The 19,503-nt window shown below is 43.2% G+C and overlaps 1 protein-coding gene across 4 annotated transcripts in view; it reads right to left on the bottom strand.

The window, feature by feature from the left end:
• LOC136016076 (chromatin remodeling regulator CECR2) overlaps nucleotides 1–19,503 on the bottom strand; it is a 95,826-nt gene that overhangs the window by 55,303 nt on the left and 21,020 nt on the right. The gene's annotated exons all lie outside the window — the stretch shown is intronic.

Below are 19,503 nucleotides of genomic sequence, written 5' to 3'. Positions count from 1 at the left end.
ACTCAGCGCTGGTGAGGCTGCACCTCGAATCCTGTGTTCAGTTCTGGGCCCCTCACTACGAGAGAGACACTGAGGTTCTAGATGGGTCCAGAGAAGGGCAAAGCTGGTGAAGGGTCTGGAGCACAAGTGTGATGAGGAACGGCTGAGGGAACTGGGGTGTTTAGTCTGGAGAAGAGAAGGCTCAGGGGGGACATTATCACTCTCCACAGCTACCTGAAAGGAGGATGGAGACCAGAGTGGCTGATCTCCCAAGTACCAAGTGATAGGACAAGAGGAAATGGCCTCAAGCTGTGCCAGGGGAGGTTTAGATTGGATATTAGGAAACGTTTCTTCACAGAGAGGGTGCTCAGGCATCGGAACAGGCTGCCCAAGGAAGTGGTGCAATCACCGTCGATGGAAGTGTTCAAAAACTGTGCAGATGAGGCCCTCAGTGACACGATTTAGTGGTGACAAGGCAGTGCTGGGGTAACAGTCAGACTTGATGATCTTAAAGGTCTTTTGCAACCTAGCTGATCCTATGATTCAGAGCTGGGAGCAGCCAGAAAATGAGCCAGGAGGCCCATGGGAGTTCCTGTTCCCTTCCCCGCAGCTGGGGGAAGGCAGAAGAGAGAATGATCTGCTCAGAAAAACAAAGCATAAAGCTGGCAGCCCCAGGGATTTTAGGGCAAGTGTAAAATCTCAGGAGCTGCTTCTTGTGACGCACTGTGAGTGACTTGCCATTCACACAAGTGTCACCAGTGCAACGGTCCTGGCAAAGCCAGAAGTGGCCACGAACCACCATCTCTACTGAAGGAGCTCAGTTTACATGTGTGTTTGCCAAGGGAAATGATACAGAGCCCTTCATGGGCTTAGGAGGTGGACGCTCGTGTGTTTTATTCCACATCTGGCAATGCTGCTCCATAAAAAAGGTGATGGAGTGCTTGGAGCTCTCCTTCCAGAACAAAGGATTAGTATCTTCTTCAACACATATGCCATACAGAGATTCTTCTTTAGCTTAATTTAATGTTATCTTTACTGGCAATAAATTCTGAGGTTGCTACAAACACTTGGCTATTTATGCAATAATAATTACACCTGCCAGAAATGGCAGATTATTATTAATGCTAATTATTATGTTCATAAATGTTAATGCTAACTACACTCTTAAAACACATATTATAAACAGCACTGTAATTTGAGAGAAGGGCAGTAAACTACTTGCCCAGACACAGAGGAAACCAGGTCTACTGCTTTAACACTTATTCTACAGGCATTATTTGGATTATCTTTTGCTCCTAAATTCTTTCCTGCCATCCAGAATAAGAAAAAAGAAAAATAAAACCAGACTTGTTTCATTACATTAAAAATACAAACCCAAACCCAACCAAAACCTAAGGGTCTGCTACATCTTGTAAACCATAATAGCCAGCTTTGTTTCTGCAATTCAGCACAGAACTGATGACACTGGATTAACCAAAGATCTGCACAAAATGCTTTGGTGGGATGAAATAGCTGATCTGCCTGAAGTGGGGAAAAAACCCATGGTAACAGATAATTATATAACCAGCTTGTAAAAGTGTTATTAGTGGAGCATGGGATCAGGAAAGCCCTGGCTTTGATTCTCACTTCATGCATTCAGTGATGAGAGCTAAATCTCTGCCCGTTTCTCTCCCCTGCCCCCACCAAAAATTAGATAATCTTTAGCCAACCCTGTAAAACACTTGCAACCTTTGAGTACAAGCAAGGCTGGGTTAATGTACTGCTACTTCTCTAACATTCAGATGCTGTGTTCTACCTTGATAACAGACGAAAACTGGAAAGAAAATTCCTCTGCTGTTCAGATAAGGTAGCTTGAGGACTCAGGGGTAAACTCTAAAGTTCAACATTTTAGTTTGAAAGGACATTTCCAGTCATCGGCTACTGGAATTCAGCTCTTCAGATCTTGACTAAGTGATAAATTCAATAAGAAAGAGCTTTGCCAGGAAGTATCTCTCTTTCAAGGAAGAATGGGAACATTAGCCATTCTGTACATTAACTAAGCATAGCAAAAAGCCACCCGTGGACCTTGTTCTCTCTGGAAACCTTTCCTCACAAGTACAGTTTTGCTCCTCCCTTAGGAATGACAGAGGCAAATCCAAGCAGGAGAAAAATTAAACTGGTGGCAACAGACCTTGAAGGTCTGACAGTGACCTGCAGCACTAAGGTCTTCAAAACTGCTTTCATTTGCCAGAACATAAATTAGTTTCCTCGCTAGGTACAGCACCGGGGTTAATGGGACCTTTATAAAGCCTTCTTTGAACATACAGATTATCCTTTTCAGAAAAGACTAATCTTGAGTTTAAAGTACAGTATTGGGAGCCAGGAAACCTATTCCCAGCTCTGTCAGGCTGGGTGACTTCAGGCAACCCACTTGACTATTCCTCTTTTTCAATATGCACAAAATAGAGACAAATACCTAGATCTTCCATGAGACTTAATATTTGTAAGACAACGAGAACCAGCTTAACTATTCACAGATCCCTCAAAGCAGAAGAGGACTGCAGGCCCTTTTATACACAGGCTTGCTCAAGCCTCTCCAAACATTAAGTCCCACAGATAGGAGCAAGGACACCTGCACCTGGCACTTCATGCAGGCATAAATTACAACATTGCCAATTACACTTCCTTTTTCAGCAGTGAAGGAAATGTCTCATCCTGTCTGGCATTTGAGTCCAAAGGAGCAAAACCGAGGAACTAAGGAAAAATCAAGTTTAGGGAAAGCTATGCTGGCTAGGAAACTCCCAAAGTACAGCTTTCCTCTGGAGGATCTGATTTCACTGCACGAATGTTAAAAACCATTTAAAGACAACAAAATAAATTCAATTAAAAAAAATAATCAAGCATTTCAAAGGTAAAATACAGAAAACATCAGAAAGTGTGAGAAGACCCAGAACATTCAGTGCTGGGAACAAGAATCACTACTCTTCTTTCCAGAACAAATTCACCCCAGACATCTCCACTGTGAAAACCAATACTTACTTAGAGTCTCGTTTCAGAAGGTCCCTACCATTCCTCCCAAACTGTTGTAATTACCTACTCTTCATCTTTTAGTTTCCATATATTTGTTTCCTTCAAACTTTTAAATAAATAAAATGAATATAAAACATTTGGGTATAAAGCAGCCCCATGATTTCCAGCCCTCCTTAAGAGAGGGCATGCAGAGCCTTACATGCGCCTTGCACAACATCTCAGACTCACATCTCCAAAGACTGAGCACACCTCTTCTCTGCACCCCCCAGCATTCTGACTGATGTATTTACATGCTGCTGCTGCTTGAAACACTCACTTGCCCATAAGCACAGGTGACTCCGACCTGGTCACTCCCAGAGGACTCAATCCCACTGTGTTGATGGGTGGTAACATTCCCTGTGACTCGCTAATAAACTTCAGCAAGAGGAGCTCCAAAGACTGTTTCCCAACTCCTTCCCTTCTAGCACACAGGAATTTCAGGAAGTCATTTTAACTCAATAACCTCCACGTCATTTCCATCCAGTTGAAACAGAAGAAGAAAAAGTAAACAAAGAAAAATCACATCCTATTCTGCAGACTACAAATTCACTCATTCCAAGCTTTCTCACACAGAAGAGATGTAATGTCGCTTCCTTTTCCTCCCAAATAAACGTTGGTGTTGAAAAATATTGCACCTACACATTTACTATTGGCAGCCTCGGTCAGTGCTGGAGCACATCCATAGCCAGCAATGAAGGAACAGAATTCAGTACTACCTCTCTATTGACTTCTAGCTGGGGTGCAAAGATAGGAATTTGTCCTGTCCCCCCATCCATCCCCATCTCCCCCCCCCCCACCCCCATCTGTCCATTGATCTTAGAAGGAAGAAAAAACAATCCAAAAATGCCCGGAGTCACTTTCAGATAAGCTAAGGCATCATAGGATGTTTTAAAATGAAAGGCAAATTATTATATTTTCCTAATAGCACTTGAGAAGGAGCTACACCAGTTTGACCCATTGCTATTCATTCCTTCAAACACACATCCAGTCTCTCAGTCACTCTGCGCTTATTGGCTATATGGAAGGTAAAGCAGCGAGGAGCACTAAAGGATTAATCCTCACAATAGCGGGAAGCAGGAGTCCTGGCTGTGAGGGAGGTGGGTGGGGGAGAAGGACGAGCGTGTAAGGCTGCATCCCTGATCTTTGGATTTACTTGTGATTTCATTTTCTGCCTACAGTTATCTTAAAAGGGAGCTACCACAGAAAGGGTGCCCCAGTGACTTAAATGTACATAGTGTTATGGGAATTTAGTTTTAAACCTGCAAAGACTACAAGAAAGGGTTATATGCGAGATAGACGTGAGGCAGGGCTCAGCAGGGAACGGAAGAGCTAAGGCACAAACACTTTGTATTCTGTTTGTTGGGAGTCACACAGTAGCTGAATAGATTTATGATTCAGATGTTTTAGTGTTGGTTATCAGCGATTAGCTCAAACTCTTAGAGAAACAGAGAGAGAGAGAAAGATTAAGCTTTTGTCTGCCCCAGCCCTCATCCTTCCTTCGCCTGGCAGCAGGGTTACTGATTGTTTCTGTTCCTTTTTTAACATCAGAATGGCTCCGAGCCACACTCACTGCAGCAGCAGATCACACCGCCAATATAATCATAAACATTAGATTCAACAGCTAATTCATTTAAGTGCAACATCATTTATTTAGGTACAGCCTACGCAAGTATGTTTGTAAGATTTGGTTATAAGGGAACTTTTTAAGTGTGGAGGCTTTTCCAACCATAGAGATCATTTGGGACACAGAAAGGGCTGACAAAGAGGGACTGGTTTTGTTAACTTAATCTTCAGGCTTTTTAAAAAGCCAGTAACATACATACAAGAGGACTTCATGCATCTTTATGGCATTTAACTTCACAACAATCATGCGGGCTTCTCACAGATAAGCTAAGTGACTTGCCCAAGATCACACAGGAAGCCAAATGCAGAGCACTAAAACCAAACATAACAACTCTCAGACTAGACCTCTGACTGTTGCAGCATTAATCCATTTCTAATTTAGTTTAATTGACCTTAACACTCAGTTAACAGATTTATTCCAAGACACTGCTACGTGGTGTGGAGCTATACGTTAGAGGAAGAGATTCAGACTTTTCTGTGAATCACATCTCTACATGTAAATGCAATGATGCAACCTTAAGGACAGAGTCATCCTCAGTACCTCTGCAGCCAGGGGACCTGAAATGCGGCTGACCTTCAAAACCACACTGCAGCTAAATGCTGTGGTTGTGGAAGACAGAGCGAGAAGGACACTAATCCTGTCTCACTGCATCTGCAGAATGATGTATATCCCCAGCTCAGACCAAGGCCCAAAGTCCATATGGGAGCAACTGAACACAATGCCCAGTTTTTCAAATGCTGAGTCTAAACCAACCCCTTTTTGTCTAAACTGTAAGGGACTGTATACTTTTAGGGGAGAGAGAGGGAATTGGAGTAATCAAATAACCTGTAATGGTGATACAGCAACTAAAGATTATGCTGCTATAAGAACAAGAGTTCCCCCATATTAACTTGGTTGTGGTTAAAACACACAGCAATACTAGGACTTGCACAGGAAGGCATCCAATGTCAGATTGCTCTCTTACAGATTCAGTCGGGACAACACACCCAGCACAATTCTGGACAAATGCTTACGTGCTGACCCAGCATACAGCATAAGCTGCAAACACTACACGCTTGGTACGTCTCCAACCTCACGCGTGCATGTTCACTACTCACAGAGTCCATCTGTGTACAATCTACCACATCTGGGAGGCAAACAGGCTGCACATCTGCACATCAGTGATGCGGCGGGTCCATCACAGAGAAGGAACATCAGGCTTATTAGGCAGAAGTTACAACAGATCATCTGAGTGATTTCTATCCAAAAGCTCCCAGACAGGAATAGAGGAGGCTCCAGACTTCCCTGGACTGCTTCTTAAAGTGTTGCAGGGCTGCTTTCCTTGAGATGCTGTACACAGTGTGACCAGATTAACCTCTATTAACATAAGACACTTTTAAACAGAGCAAACTAAAACTAAACTTGGAATTAACTGGACTGGTGTAAAATTATACCTTAATGCACACAGAAACCAGATGAGAAGACAGATGGTGAAGAGGAAAGGAGAAAAAAGAAGAGTGGATTGGATATACATATGTGGATTTACATTCTGTGAGCTTGGCACACGTCTTAGAGGCATTTTTTATTTCCAGCATAATAGAAAGTTGCCTGACAGTGCTGGTACACTAGATAAGGGGAAAAAGGAGCAGATGCTTTTGAAGAGCTTTGTAGTATGAGTCTTCAAGCAGGAATTTAGAGATCAAGGTGAGTAGGCGCACTGGAGGAAGGAAGTTCTTTCAGATATGGTGGAAGCATAAAAAAGGAGATGCAAGAGAAAAAAGGAAATTTTGGTGACTCAGAAGTAACTGTCAGGGTCCAGATCATAAGCAAAAGTGTAGAGATGCAGCTTGGGCAGCAGCTTGTAGAACCCTGAAAGTAGAAGCAATATAGTGGAGGCTGTCAAAAATTAATTCATAATAGTAGGCATGCCTAGGAAAGGAACGTAAAACATCCTTACACCTCTTATAAATGCAGAGTGAAGCTGCTCCTTGAACTAATGTGCAGTTCTGGTCCACATACTCAGAAAAAAAATAAAAGACAGAAGAACTGAAAAGCTGGAGCAAGGCAACAACAGTGATCAAGTGCATGAAACAACTTCTACAGGAGAAACAACTATGCAAACCAATAAAGGACTGTAGAACCAGAAATGGCACAGAGAACGAGTGCTTGTAGTCCCTTCTGAAAAGAGAATGGACAGACACCAAATGAAAGTCTCAGGATAAAAACAAACAAAAGGAGACATTTCCTTGCACAAGCAATAATTCATCTGCCTGTCTCTTTGCCATGGAATATCATGGATGCTAGAAGTGTACATGGGTTCACAGAAGAAACAAACAAGCTAATGTGTGTGTGTGTGTGTGTGTGTGTGTATGTGTGTAGAGATAAAAACCTATCAAGGGCTCTTAAATACAAAAGGAAGTTTCAGAGCTGCAAATATGAGCCAGAGGCTAGCGGGCAGAGTCTAGGGAAGTATCACTGCTTGACTGCCCCATTCTGACACTCTTCCCTGGGTATGTGCTTTACAACAAGAGACAGGATGCTGGGCTAGGCGGACCTTTGATCTAACCCTGGACATGCATTTTTACATACAAGGCAGAAAACTGTTTGTATTCCATGCTGAATCAGGCTGGGGACAGTAAAATTTGAATGGAAAAGAACATGATTTAGATGTCAAATTCAGAAAACACTGGCTGCTTAGAGCTGAATGCCATAGAGGAGAAAAAACGTGAGGGTTCTGAAAAAACATAAAATCCTGTTACAGCATTAAAACAGAGGACAGAGATTAAACTTCTGACACCAAGTATGTGCATGAATACAGAAAACTGCATTTCAGACATAGAAGAGAATGGACTTGATTTCACAGAACTTGGGATGTATGAAGGGAGGCAGAAAAAGAGGGGATGAAAGAACGGTATTGAAGAAGACTCCCAACATGTAAAAACTCCACTCTCCCCCAGTGCCTCAAGCTATAAGCAGAGTCAAGAGAAAAGAGATGAAAAATGCAGTTTGACATGCTCGTTCAACTTCAAGAGAGGAATCTGAGATGAGGCAGTGGAGATGATCATGTCATTAATGTTCTGGACAGACACGCGGAGATCAGAGTTCATCTCCCAGCTGCGACACAGACTTCCTTCGAGAAGTTGAGCATTTCGCTTTGTTGTTCCATAAAACTGAGAAAATGCTTTCTTAATGCACAGGAAAGCTGTGAGGCTGAATTCCTCACACATCTGAGATGCACCACGGTGTCTGGAGAAGCACAGTTAGGACGGCAAATGCCAGGTACTAGCATGCCAAGGACCACATTTCACGAGCTGCTAGGAGCAGACACAGCGCGGAATGTAACCACTGTGGCAGGGACAGCAGAAATAGCTCCATCACAGGAAATCAGCTCAGGGAAATGAGGTTCTATAAGGTGCGAGGGGAAGAGGTTTTGAAGCCAGTCAAAATGCAAGATGTGCGAAGCATTTTTAAGGGGACCAGAAGTTCACAATGCATGTGAAGAACAACACAGAAAACTATAGGAAGGAATCATCATAACACTACAAGGGTGGGAGATAAACAACATGATTTGGTATAATAATGTGCTAAGTACTGCAGCATCTGAGTTTACATCCAAGATGCACTTGAACACTTAGAAATAAAGAAGCAACACTTAGCCTAACATTTTCAATGTTTCCTACAGATTTCCCACAGTCTCAAACAGGAATATAAACATTGAATCATTTAAATATTAACTGTATCACTAAAGAAGATACAAATTGGCCCTGACTGGGGATACCAGCACCAGTGCAAACCTGCAAGGACAGCAATACCAGCTGTTGGGATCCGCTGAAACTTCAGACTCAAATACTTAAGATACATTAATACCTCTAAAACTTTGCTAAAGCTAAATTTGGAATTACTATAACCAATAGAAGCTGAAGCTTCCTCTGACTTTTAATCAATCATTTAAATTATACTTAACATCCAAACCAAATATTTGCCAAGAGGTGTAAAACGACTCCCAGACTGAACTGGCAGAAAACACGAAGGAGCTCAGAATAGACCTTACTGATAGGATAAATTGAGCCTTGACATGTGTGGAGCCCATCTGCGGGTGATGAAGAGTATGTGCTTTGTTTCTGTTTATTCCTTTCAACCTGGATGAAATTTCATGGGTAACTTTATAGCAACACTGCCAGGCTGGTGCCCAGCTTCCCTACCTGCATCTCTCCCTCTGCTCACTCTCGGCATAGCAGCAGCTCCTGCACATCACCAATGACCAGGCACAGGGAGGTTTTGGGATTAAAAACTCTAACCCCACTATTAGACAGCTGAGTTTTCTTTCCCATGTTATTTTACAGGTGGATCAGCCTTTCTCTGTCGCTGCCATCTCACAGTCCCTCATGCCAATGCAGCACAGCCCATGAGAGGATGTGGTTGCTGTCAAGCACCTTCCTACAACCTAAGCACTGCCCTTAGTGCATGTGGGAGCACTGAGCTGCAAGCCAAAAACTCACTTTCTTCTTCCAATTTCTGAATAAAAGCCTTTATGTTAGATGCTGAGGTGTTGGCTTTATAGAGCTCAGGAGGACCTGAGGATCAGAAACTAGCCGGGTCAGATAGCTAATTGCAGTAAATCATTTCTCAAATCATAAAACCATAGAACCAACTATGTGGGAAAAGACCTTTAAGACCATCAGGTCCAACTGTAACACCAGGTCCACCATTAAAGCATGTCACTAAGGGCCTCATCTACATGGTGCAAAGCTTCTCATTTAACACAAATTAATACAAAATTTCATCATCAAACCCATTTAATCCATTTTAGTGCATTTTTCAATTAACCAAAAGCACTTCAGTAAAGGTCATAAGCAAATAGTTTATTCTGTAAACAGGAAGAAAAAGTTATGATTTTATAACTTAAAACATTAAAATTAACCCAAGTAAACATACATTGAAGCCATAAATCGCTTAAATATGTACAGAAGAAAACTCTGAATTGAATGTAAAGACTGAATTTGGCTGTAAATCTCCAGAGTGGAGCAAGGTTTGTAGATAATCAAACTTTTACTAACACAAAAGGCAAAAAATACTAACATTGTATTTAAATGACAATTTGTTGCTTGCTTGTTTGAATAAAAAAGTTAAACCCTCAGATTTTAATAAATGTGTTTAACCTTCCCCGAAGTTTTAGGGTAGGGAGTGGTTGAGATACTCGGAGGACCTTTTCGAACTGTATCTCCAAGTGCAGGAGGCAGGAGCCCTTGACGGGTGCTGGTAAAAAGCAGTTCAAGAGCAGGCGCTGTGAAACGCAGGGCAGCCTGCCACTGATGCCTGGAGTCACATAAAATTAATTTAAATTGGAAACAAACTGGCCTGGGTAGCACTCGCCCGAGTTTCTAACAATGTTAAGAGCTAAGTGGCGTATTACGTATTTTGCTGGCAGCTTGATCATTAAAATTAAATAGGAAGTGGCAAAGCTGCAGGGCAGGCGATACTGTGCATTCGTGTATTAAAAGCAAAGGTGAGCCTGGGAATTACAGACACTTGTAAACCTCACTTTAGTACCCGGTAAAATGGCTCGACTCGGTAGTTATGGATGTTAGATTAATGCCATACAGGAGGCACAGATTAACGTGGTATTTCCATAAGAAAAATGGGCACCTCCATCTTTTCTGTAAGGAGAGTCAAGACAGCGGTTAAAGAAAAACTGGTAGATATAATTAATTTGAATTTTCAAACAGCCTTTGGTAATATTAATCACTGCAGCCTATTAGGGAAACTAGTCATGGGGTGAGAGGTAAACATCTGTCAATAGATTAAAGCTAATTTAGAAAAAAACGAGCAGCATGAATAAATGGCCAGTTTTCAAGGTTAATGGGGGAAGTCCCAGGGGCGGATACTATGATCAACATTTAATATATTAAATGATGTGGAAAGGGGCATATACAATGAGAAATAGGAGAAAAAAATAAATTGTTGACAATAGTGCTTTATAAGTTACTTAAAACTAGAGACAACTAAAAAACTAAATCTGCAGGATCAACCCAAGTTACAGCAAATAAATGTTAGTACACACAAATGCAACGTTATGCAAATTGGCGAGGAGCATTTGAAGCAATTGTGACATGGATGGGTTCCACATTAATTGTAACCATTCAGAGAAAGATCTAAGTGCTCTCATGGACAGCACAGGGAAAACATCTGCTTAGTTTCCAGTCATTGTCAAAACCACAAACCAGATGTGGAGCTTTGTATTAGAGATAAAGAATAATATGGAGAACACAACTTCAGCCTCAAACATTGCATTCAACCCATTTGTCCTTGTAACAAAACAAAATACAAGAAACCTAGAAGAGTGACATAAATTAGAGCTCCAAAAAGATGCTCATCTAAGAACTCAATTACAGAATGCACACATTACGAAACTCAGACTCACTGAACCCTAGTTAGCTTGACTTTGGATAGCCTACAGTCCATTAAAAAGTCTTCTGAATAAGAACTCTAATGATTTTCAAGTTTCTGGGCTGCATTTAAGGGGCAGTAAGTAAGAGGTGAAACAATCCAAGCGTATGATACATAAAGCAGGCAGAGAAAGCCATCTGGATGCACTTATTCTCCATTCCCACCCTCTTTTTCTCCCAATAAGACAGGAGCAAGGAGTTGTCCAACTAAATAAAAGACAACAGATTTAGAAGTGATGAAAGAAAATACTGCTGCACCCATACAGACAGAACTAACCCACAAAACTCAACTCGGCAAGGTATTTATTGAAGCAATAACCCTAATAAGATTAAAAACCACAAAACGTCAACAATGTCAGCAATTGGAGTCAAGAGATTTCTGCAGCTTTCCCACTTGTCTTTGCAGGATTTTACTCTTTCTTCCAAGGTATTTAATACTAGGCATGACTAAGGACAACAAATGAGAACAAGCTGGGCTAGTTGCCTCATCCAGAACCTGATCAGAAGTTCAATGAGTGGAGGGCAAACCCTGGACATGAAAGTAGCTCAAAATGGAAGAGGAAGGAAACAGGGAAGACATGACTTTAACTTCATTGTGTGAATTGCATTGAAGGAAAAGATGGTTTAAGTCGCCACAAGAATAGCTGAAAAAAAATGCTGAGAAGCAGAGCTTTTCATGTCCAAAACATTCAGCCCTTTCTGAAGTAGTAGGAAGCACAGTATTAACTGTACAGTTACTATCACTGACTCTTCCACCCAAACCAAATAGTATTTGAGGAGATGCCAATCTTTTCTTCTACCAGGGAGGTGAAATCTCTCCATCAAAAACTGACCACTGAGCACAGCCAGCTAGCTTCCAGAGCACTGACTCTCACAGCAAGATCATTGTATATTTGCCATCTAATTCCTTCTTATACCTTCCAGTAAATCCTGAGTCGCTTGTTTAAGTACTTAGCCCAAGTCTGCCAAAGGAATGCATGTCTGAAGTGTCCCTACTCTTCTACTTCATCAAATAATCCTTATATTGGTTACGGAGATGAACCCACTATTTACTTATGATACCAACCATCCCCTGTTTTCCTATTCTCTTTATTGAGGACAAAAGGCATACAAGATCCTATTTCTAACCCTGAGTTATGTGAAGGATGTTATCTACTGCCCTCCAATCTATTTGTCTAGTGTTAAATATTTCAAGAAGAGAGCTTACTATTCCTGCTTAGGATCCCTTCCTTGTGCTCAGAATCCATTTTCTCCTCCTTTCTCCTGCTATTTCTGTCACCCAATTTCGTTGGCTCACTTGGTGTCTGCGTCCTTTAGATACTGGTAAGCATCCAATATATTTAGGCCTTTCAATGTGTCTTTACAGTAGGATCATTCTCCTGCAGTTATTCTGGTTGATACTCTGACTTCTACACAATTTTTAAATCTTTCTGGCATTAAGGTGTTCAGAAACAAGGCTACACAAAAGGGTAGGGCCTACTGCCAGTCTTACTACACTGTACAGTATAACATACCTTCATATGCAGTCAGTAGCTTTCCTTTGTATTACCACATCTTCAAGAAGAAATCATCACGCAATGTTACAGCCTCTCTTGAACTAGAGGTCTGCCTTACTCGAAAATATTTGGAACAAGGTGTCAGGCCCACAGCAAACATGACCCACTGGATTCACAATGTTTTTGAATTATAGTGAGCACTGGGCTCAGTTTGGTTCTCTCAACTGGACATATGCTTGGATCATGTTTTCAAAGTATCTTCAAGAACTGAAGTAAAACATGAAATACTGATTTTGGCCAGAAGTCACAAGACATAGCACACTCATTCTCACATCACAAACATTCCCACCAGTTACCTCTGGTTTAGTTTATTTATGCCCAGATATGACAGCATATGCTTTCCAACTGGAAGTTCTTTACCTGTCCTTCTAACCTCTTTCTAGATTCTTGCACTTTTGAGTAGTACTCCTTTAGCATTTTTAATGCTCATGAATTTAATTAGTACACTGTCTATTTGCTTCTCTGAATCACTGGTGAATTTGAGACAAACTACTTCTGATCCCTGTGGCAGCCTCATACATATCCTCTCACAGCAGTTTACAGTTACAGGCATGCCCAGGGCAGGGAGGGTGGACCTGAGGGTTTTTGGTTATTGCTTTTACAGTTCTTAATATACATTAAGCAGCATTATTGAGATAAACCTAATGTTTTCCAATTACAAAGTTATAACTATGCATTATCTACCTTGAATGACAGCACATAATATAATGCCATTTTAACAGTGCTTCACTTCAATTTCTGAACCAAGGGAAACTGCAGGAAGCATAAAACTAAGGAAGAGGCTAGAAGTCAAGTAATTGTCCATCTGAGGAATTACTTTCTGTATCTACATGCTATTAATCAGGACGAAGTCTCATTTTAAGTCCCTTCTAAAAGGCGCTGTGCTTTGGCTGTACCAGCGAAAGCAGTTGGCAGATGAGAGCAGGTTACTGGAAGACGGGGCTCACACAGACACAAATTTTCTGGAAGCACATGAAGTGTCTGGAGCTCACCCATGAACACCATGCCGCATGCTCTGCAGACCGCATCATGTGCCAGCAGGACAGTGGTTGAGCAGCCTGGTTTCCTTTCCTTCCCCAGTGCTCCCTCCCTTCCTTGTGAGCCCAGCTCTGCTCTCTGCCACCAAGATCTGGTCTTGATTCTGCTTTCTGCTTGCAAAAAAGGGACACAAAAAAGGGAATCCAAAGGGTCACACATCTCTACATGCTGTTATCATTCTTTTAGCAAAACTGAGGCAGCACGTGTTTTGTCTAAAGCACAACAGATGAATATAACCGTCAGACTGGGTCAGCCCAAAGGCCCATGGAGCCCAATATCTTGCCCAAGACAGCAAGTACCAGCAAATACTTGGTGGGTGCGTAAGAATGGTGCAAGAATACCATAAGGCTTCCCCCCTACCAGCTCCCAGCAAGCTGTGGCTTAAGACTTCCTGTGCCAGAGATTGTATCTTTGTGCTTAATTGCCCTCAATGAACTTCTCTTCCATGAATTTGTTTAATTGCTTTTTGAACCTATCTGAACTTCTGGCATCCATAACATCCTGTGGCAATGAATTTCAGTTTAATTATGTCTTGCATGAAAAAACACTTCCCTTTTGTGTAGGAAATTACTTCCTTTGAAAAAACCAAAACCAAACAAAACCAACAAGCACCAACCAACAACTACCCCTACGTAAAACTACAAGTTCTGGTAGAGCATTACAGTGGCTTTAAAAGAAATCACTGTATTCAGTTGTCCTCTCTGGCCTTCTGCAGAAGGTTACTACTTGCAGCACTGGACAAGGCTGCTGGTGAAAAAGGTGAAGGGCTACACGATGGTGGTGGATGATGGCCCTACCTATACGAGTTGGGAACTTGCAGTAAATGAAAACAAATGGGTTGCCTACCTTCCTGGCTGTTGTGTGCACTTGTAAAAGTCCATCGTTACAAGACAAGATTTGTTCCTTGCTAGACCGCAAGAAAAGGTCTGCTTTCTAAAACATTTTCCATGTTATGCTTTGATAACTTAGGTGCTGCAACCCAGTGCAAATGATCACAAAGAACATCATTCTTTCTTTGCCTTGCTTGTGTCATTATTGGGTTTTGTGGGTTTAGTGGTTATTTATTCCCACGGGTTCACAATAAATAAATTTTAAGTGTAAAGAAAGAATGTAGAGATAATATTGTATGAAACCTCTTTCTAGTCTGCCCTCCTTCTCAGGATTCCAAACCAAATAGCACAAGAGTCTTTCTATATGTCGGGTTTTTCTAATACACGGCAACTTTGGCAAACTGTACCCTCTATCCAAAACGGAAGTCCAGTGGAACTATCAGCAATCTCTGTAACTAACTGAAGTGCTGATGGTTCAAGAGGAGAGCAGACATGGCCATCAGCAGTTCCTCCTTACTGCTAGGTAGAGAATTAAAAGGGTTGACTAATTCCCTGTCTCCTGTCCTCCTAACCTGCAACAGTGCTTGAACCAGGCAACCCTACATTATGAATAGGCCCTCTTAACCCAGCTGAACATCGTTTCACTTAACCCAAAATGAATGCAGGTGGCTACCTGCAGTTAGTTACTGGATTCTTGCAATGGCATCTCTCATAGCTCTCACATCATAGGTGTAGCCGTTTCAAAATGACTTTCCTATAAAATGTGGGGAATCTGTTAATTTTCTGGAGACACAAGATGAATTCAGGGAGGTGCTAGAAGGCTTCGAGCACTCAGGTACATTAGCCTCTACCTTTACTGCACAGTCAGAGGGTTAGCAGCCTAAACGATTGCAATGCTTCCAGCACAGACGAACCACCTTACCCTATGCCAAAGCGCTTGCTAAGCTCACTGCAGACCTTGGGGCAGGGGCATAGAGGAGAAAGGGAAGGGCAATGCCACGGGGAGACCAAATCCCCTGGTGAAGACATGCTTGGAGCTGACAGCTGTCAAACACTGCCTTCCACATGTTCCAGAGCACTCCTCCTCACAGGCAGCATCCACATTTTACCTATTTTTATTAATATTTATTGCCAATCTGCCCCAAGAGCAAGGTCTGGGACCAGCTTCTCTTTGGATGGGTGACAGCCGTCAGAACAACAAAACCCAGCATCTAGCTCTCCTAAAGGCAGGCCCTTCCCCTTCACCAGCTGGTCACAGAAGTGCGCTCAAACCCCATTTTATTTATTTATACATGTTGCCGCACTCTCTATTCCTGGCAACTGGTGCTCATGACATAGTGGCCTGGGACATGCTGGAACAGGGCTCTGGGTCACCTTGTAAGTGGTGGCAGCAGCTGCCTCCTGGATCAAGAGTTTTATTAACCAGCAGCTCAGGAGGGCTCTAAATTAAGTTCTCTGCTCTGTTCCACAGAGGGGGAGGGAGAAAAAGAGGCTGCCATCAAATCCCTAATTTCTTCCAGAAGGAATCACTGAAGTTTCCGCACTGCTTTCTTCTATCCTTGCTGAGCTAAGACACCTAAACCTGGGGTTCCATCAGCAGCCCTCCTGACTATGGAGGACCACTGGCTATTACAACTGCCATGGCTTTTGACAAGCTACACAGCCCTTTTTTGGTTGGCGGCAGTGGCACACAGCTTCTCTTGCAGCACAGATCCAGCCTTTGGACCATCTCTGCGTCCAAGATGCCTGAGCAACACTGCCCCTATAAATCCCAGTGGCAGAGGGATGGGCACCAAGGGTGCTCCGAGCCCAGCATCAGTTGTTTGGGAAGGGAGACTGTATAAATAGCTGTTGTGTACATACTCTGGAGGAGCAGCAGGAGAAGGAGGGAGGGAGGGGGAATCTGAAGTGTTGGGCCCCAGCTGTGAACTCCTCTTGTTTTTGTTTTAGGGTAATTAATGTTCTCTTGAATAGAGCCAGGGCATGGGCTCCTGTTTCTGCAGCTTTCAATGCTATCAGCAACCCTTGCTGGACTGGGAGTGCTGGGGGGAGGTTTGTATTTCCTGCCATCCCCATTAAATGAGGTAATGCAAGCGTGGGGCTGGAGGCAGGGCACAGCCAGGGGGAACCTACCCGAGCCCTGATGGAAGCCCACCAGCCTGCTCCCGAGAAACCCCTCTGGAGAGCTGCCCGCCCCTTCCCGCTTCTCCATCCTTATTAATTTTGCTGCTGAGGCAGGGGACCACCATACCCCCATCCCACCGCCCCTCTGCCTGCTCCCCTCTCCCACCGCAGGCTCCCCTGCGCCTGAATTAGATACATTCCCCCTGCGCTCCCAGACGTCTCCATCCCGTGGTCCCCTGACAGAGCAATCATTTATCAAGTTGTTTCACGCGTTGTCGGGGAGGGGGGCCCCAGGGGACGGGGGTTTGTTTCGTCCCTTTGTTGGAGCTCCACAGGACCGTCCAGCTTAGTCTCCAGCCAACTGCTGAGAGTTGCCGGAGCCCGGGAGCAAATGTTAAAGGGGCTGCCTTTCATCTGCGGGCTGATCCTGCTGCCTTTTCATTTTATTCTTCCAGCTTCTGGGATGTTACTTGCTTACACACCCCCACACCCACCCCGCTATCTTTCTGCATGCATGTTTTTGAGGGAGCAGGAGCTCATTTTCCATGTGCCGGTCTCTTCTCCCTCCCTCAGCAGCTTCTCCTGTCACCAGCCCACTCAGCTTCTGGGAAATGGTGGGGTTTTTTTCTTACCACTGGCCTTTTTCTCATCCTTGAATATAAGATATCATAAACCAAATCTGCATACAGGCAAGTCCTGCTTGTGCAGCACATCTCTGTCTTGCATGCGCTTCGACGTATCAAAAGCTTTTATCCCCCTTGCTCTGTGTGCTTGGGAGACGAGTCACTACCTAGAGTGCACCACCATCAGAACACAGTATTTAAAGAGGAAAAGAGGGAAAAAAGGTGACACTTTTTGGCAAAAGAAATAATGCTAAAGAGAAAAGAACCGTTTCGAGCACTCTGGTGCTTTAAGTGCTCTTGTGTTTTCCACAATGTAGGGCTGGAAGATAGATCCGGTTTGTATTGCAGACTGCCCGCACTCATGCAAGAAGCTTGTGGCAGGTCACCTAAACCCTCTGCACGTTGCGGTGCCTCGCTGCCCAGCCCCTGGCGATCCTGCCTGCCTGCACCGAATAACCAGCCACTAACATTCCCTTTGGATTCCTGGGTGGAAGGAAACATGGAAATACAGAGGGCATTAAAGCAGGGATGTCTACATGCACCCCAAAGCAAAGTTCTTCGTTACGTGCTTGGGAATGTCTGAATAAGGAGAGGGTAGTCCAAGGAGCTGTGAATCCCAACACACCATTTGCTTCATTTACCGAAGTGCGTATGAAGTGCCGCAAATCTTATGGCTGCATTTATTTTTGGACAACTATAGTTAGTTACAGTTTGTTTTCTAGCAAGCTGCCAAGTCCGTCCTCTGTGCTTATGTGTGAGCATTTCTCAGCTACAGCCTGTAGTCTTTAAAGGATGGACAGAGCATGAAGGCCAAATAAAAAAGTCCTACTTGCTTAGCAGTTAAGTAGCCATTGTAAATTCCACACATTTCACAGCTGAGAGGGCAGGAGCTGCCTGAGATCTGATGTATTCCTCTCACCACCTTGCCTCCATAACTCTTCCTTGTGGAGAAGAGCTGGATTCATTTGCTTCCCAAGTCAATCAACAGAGTTCATGAGTCAGCCAAGGGAATGCTGAAAAGCAAGAGGGTATGCTCCTGCCCCCAGGAACTGATTACTCTGCCTCTTAATTGTTCCCAGATTCTATTATCCCTGAAGAGACAGAGCAGCACCAGCCAGCTTGTTGACAACATCCACTACATACAGAGCCTACCTCATCAGACATACAGAAATCTGCATGTTTGCAAGCCACAGATCAGTGGAGACTACAACAGTTAGGTTATTGAAAAGAAAAAGTTAGGTCTTACGCATGTCTGTCTGAAAAATCATTTGTCTTCTGAGTCACAGTTGCATACCCTACAATTTTGAGTCTGTTGGCAATCACAAGGTCAGAAATCCATCTAATACCAGGACAGTTCAAGCCTATAAACAGTATGGCCCTCTGCATATCACTGACCCAGGCAATTCCCTCTATTCTTATTTTCTACCAATTTCAGTAGCCTTAATGCTCATTTCCCCCTGCTTTTTCTCCTGTCCTTACCCCCCAACGAGGATACCCAAAGCTTTATTTCACTCTTCACTCACTGCTGAATGGAGTATTTTGGATTTTACACTGCTGCACAGCCTCACTTATTACTACTTCCTTCATATCTCCTGCGCAGACTGCTGACTCTCCGCAACAGTTCAGGTGACAGCGTGTAAAGAAGGAAATGCTACTTGGACTGTAAAAACAACCTGAGGTCTGTCCCATTATTCAAGCCCTTTATAATAGTTATTAAATGAGTTACCACATACATCTCCATTACACTTCATTCAGTGCATGGGAGTGTGAGACTAGGAAGTAAAGACAGCTGTTCAATATTGATTTTTATCCTTCTTATCTTTATGTATCCCTATGCCTAATTTGCTACATAGCTTCCAAGCCCCGCCACCAAATAAGCTATTAATCGCTTCACAGACCTTTTTCTATGGTGGCCTCCACATAGCATCTCAATCCAATAAGCATTAATTCTTTTCTCACCCTATTTACAAGTTAATGATTTTTAATCTGATTTGACAAATGAGAAATTGAGGGGGGGAAAAAATGACCCATGCTAGCAAAACTCACCACTCCATTTAAGCACTCACTGGCTGCACCTCCGCAGTTGAGAATCTTCCCTTCACCCCCACAAGCCCCATGCTTAGGATTTTTATAGCATCATTTAAAGAGTTTAACTGTTATTCTTCCCAGGATACAAGAAGGTGGGTAGGTAGCAGCACACCCCAGAAGCAGGGAAAGCAAGGGAGGTAAAGGTGCCTTGACCAAAGCTACTCAGAG

This window comes from Lathamus discolor, chromosome 1 (assembly GCF_037157495.1).
Source record: "Lathamus discolor isolate bLatDis1 chromosome 1, bLatDis1.hap1, whole genome shotgun sequence".
NCBI lineage: Eukaryota > Metazoa > Chordata > Aves > Psittaciformes > Psittacidae > Lathamus > Lathamus discolor.
The sequence above is the reverse complement of the archived record's forward strand: the minus strand, read 5'-3'. Positions and strand labels throughout refer to the sequence as shown.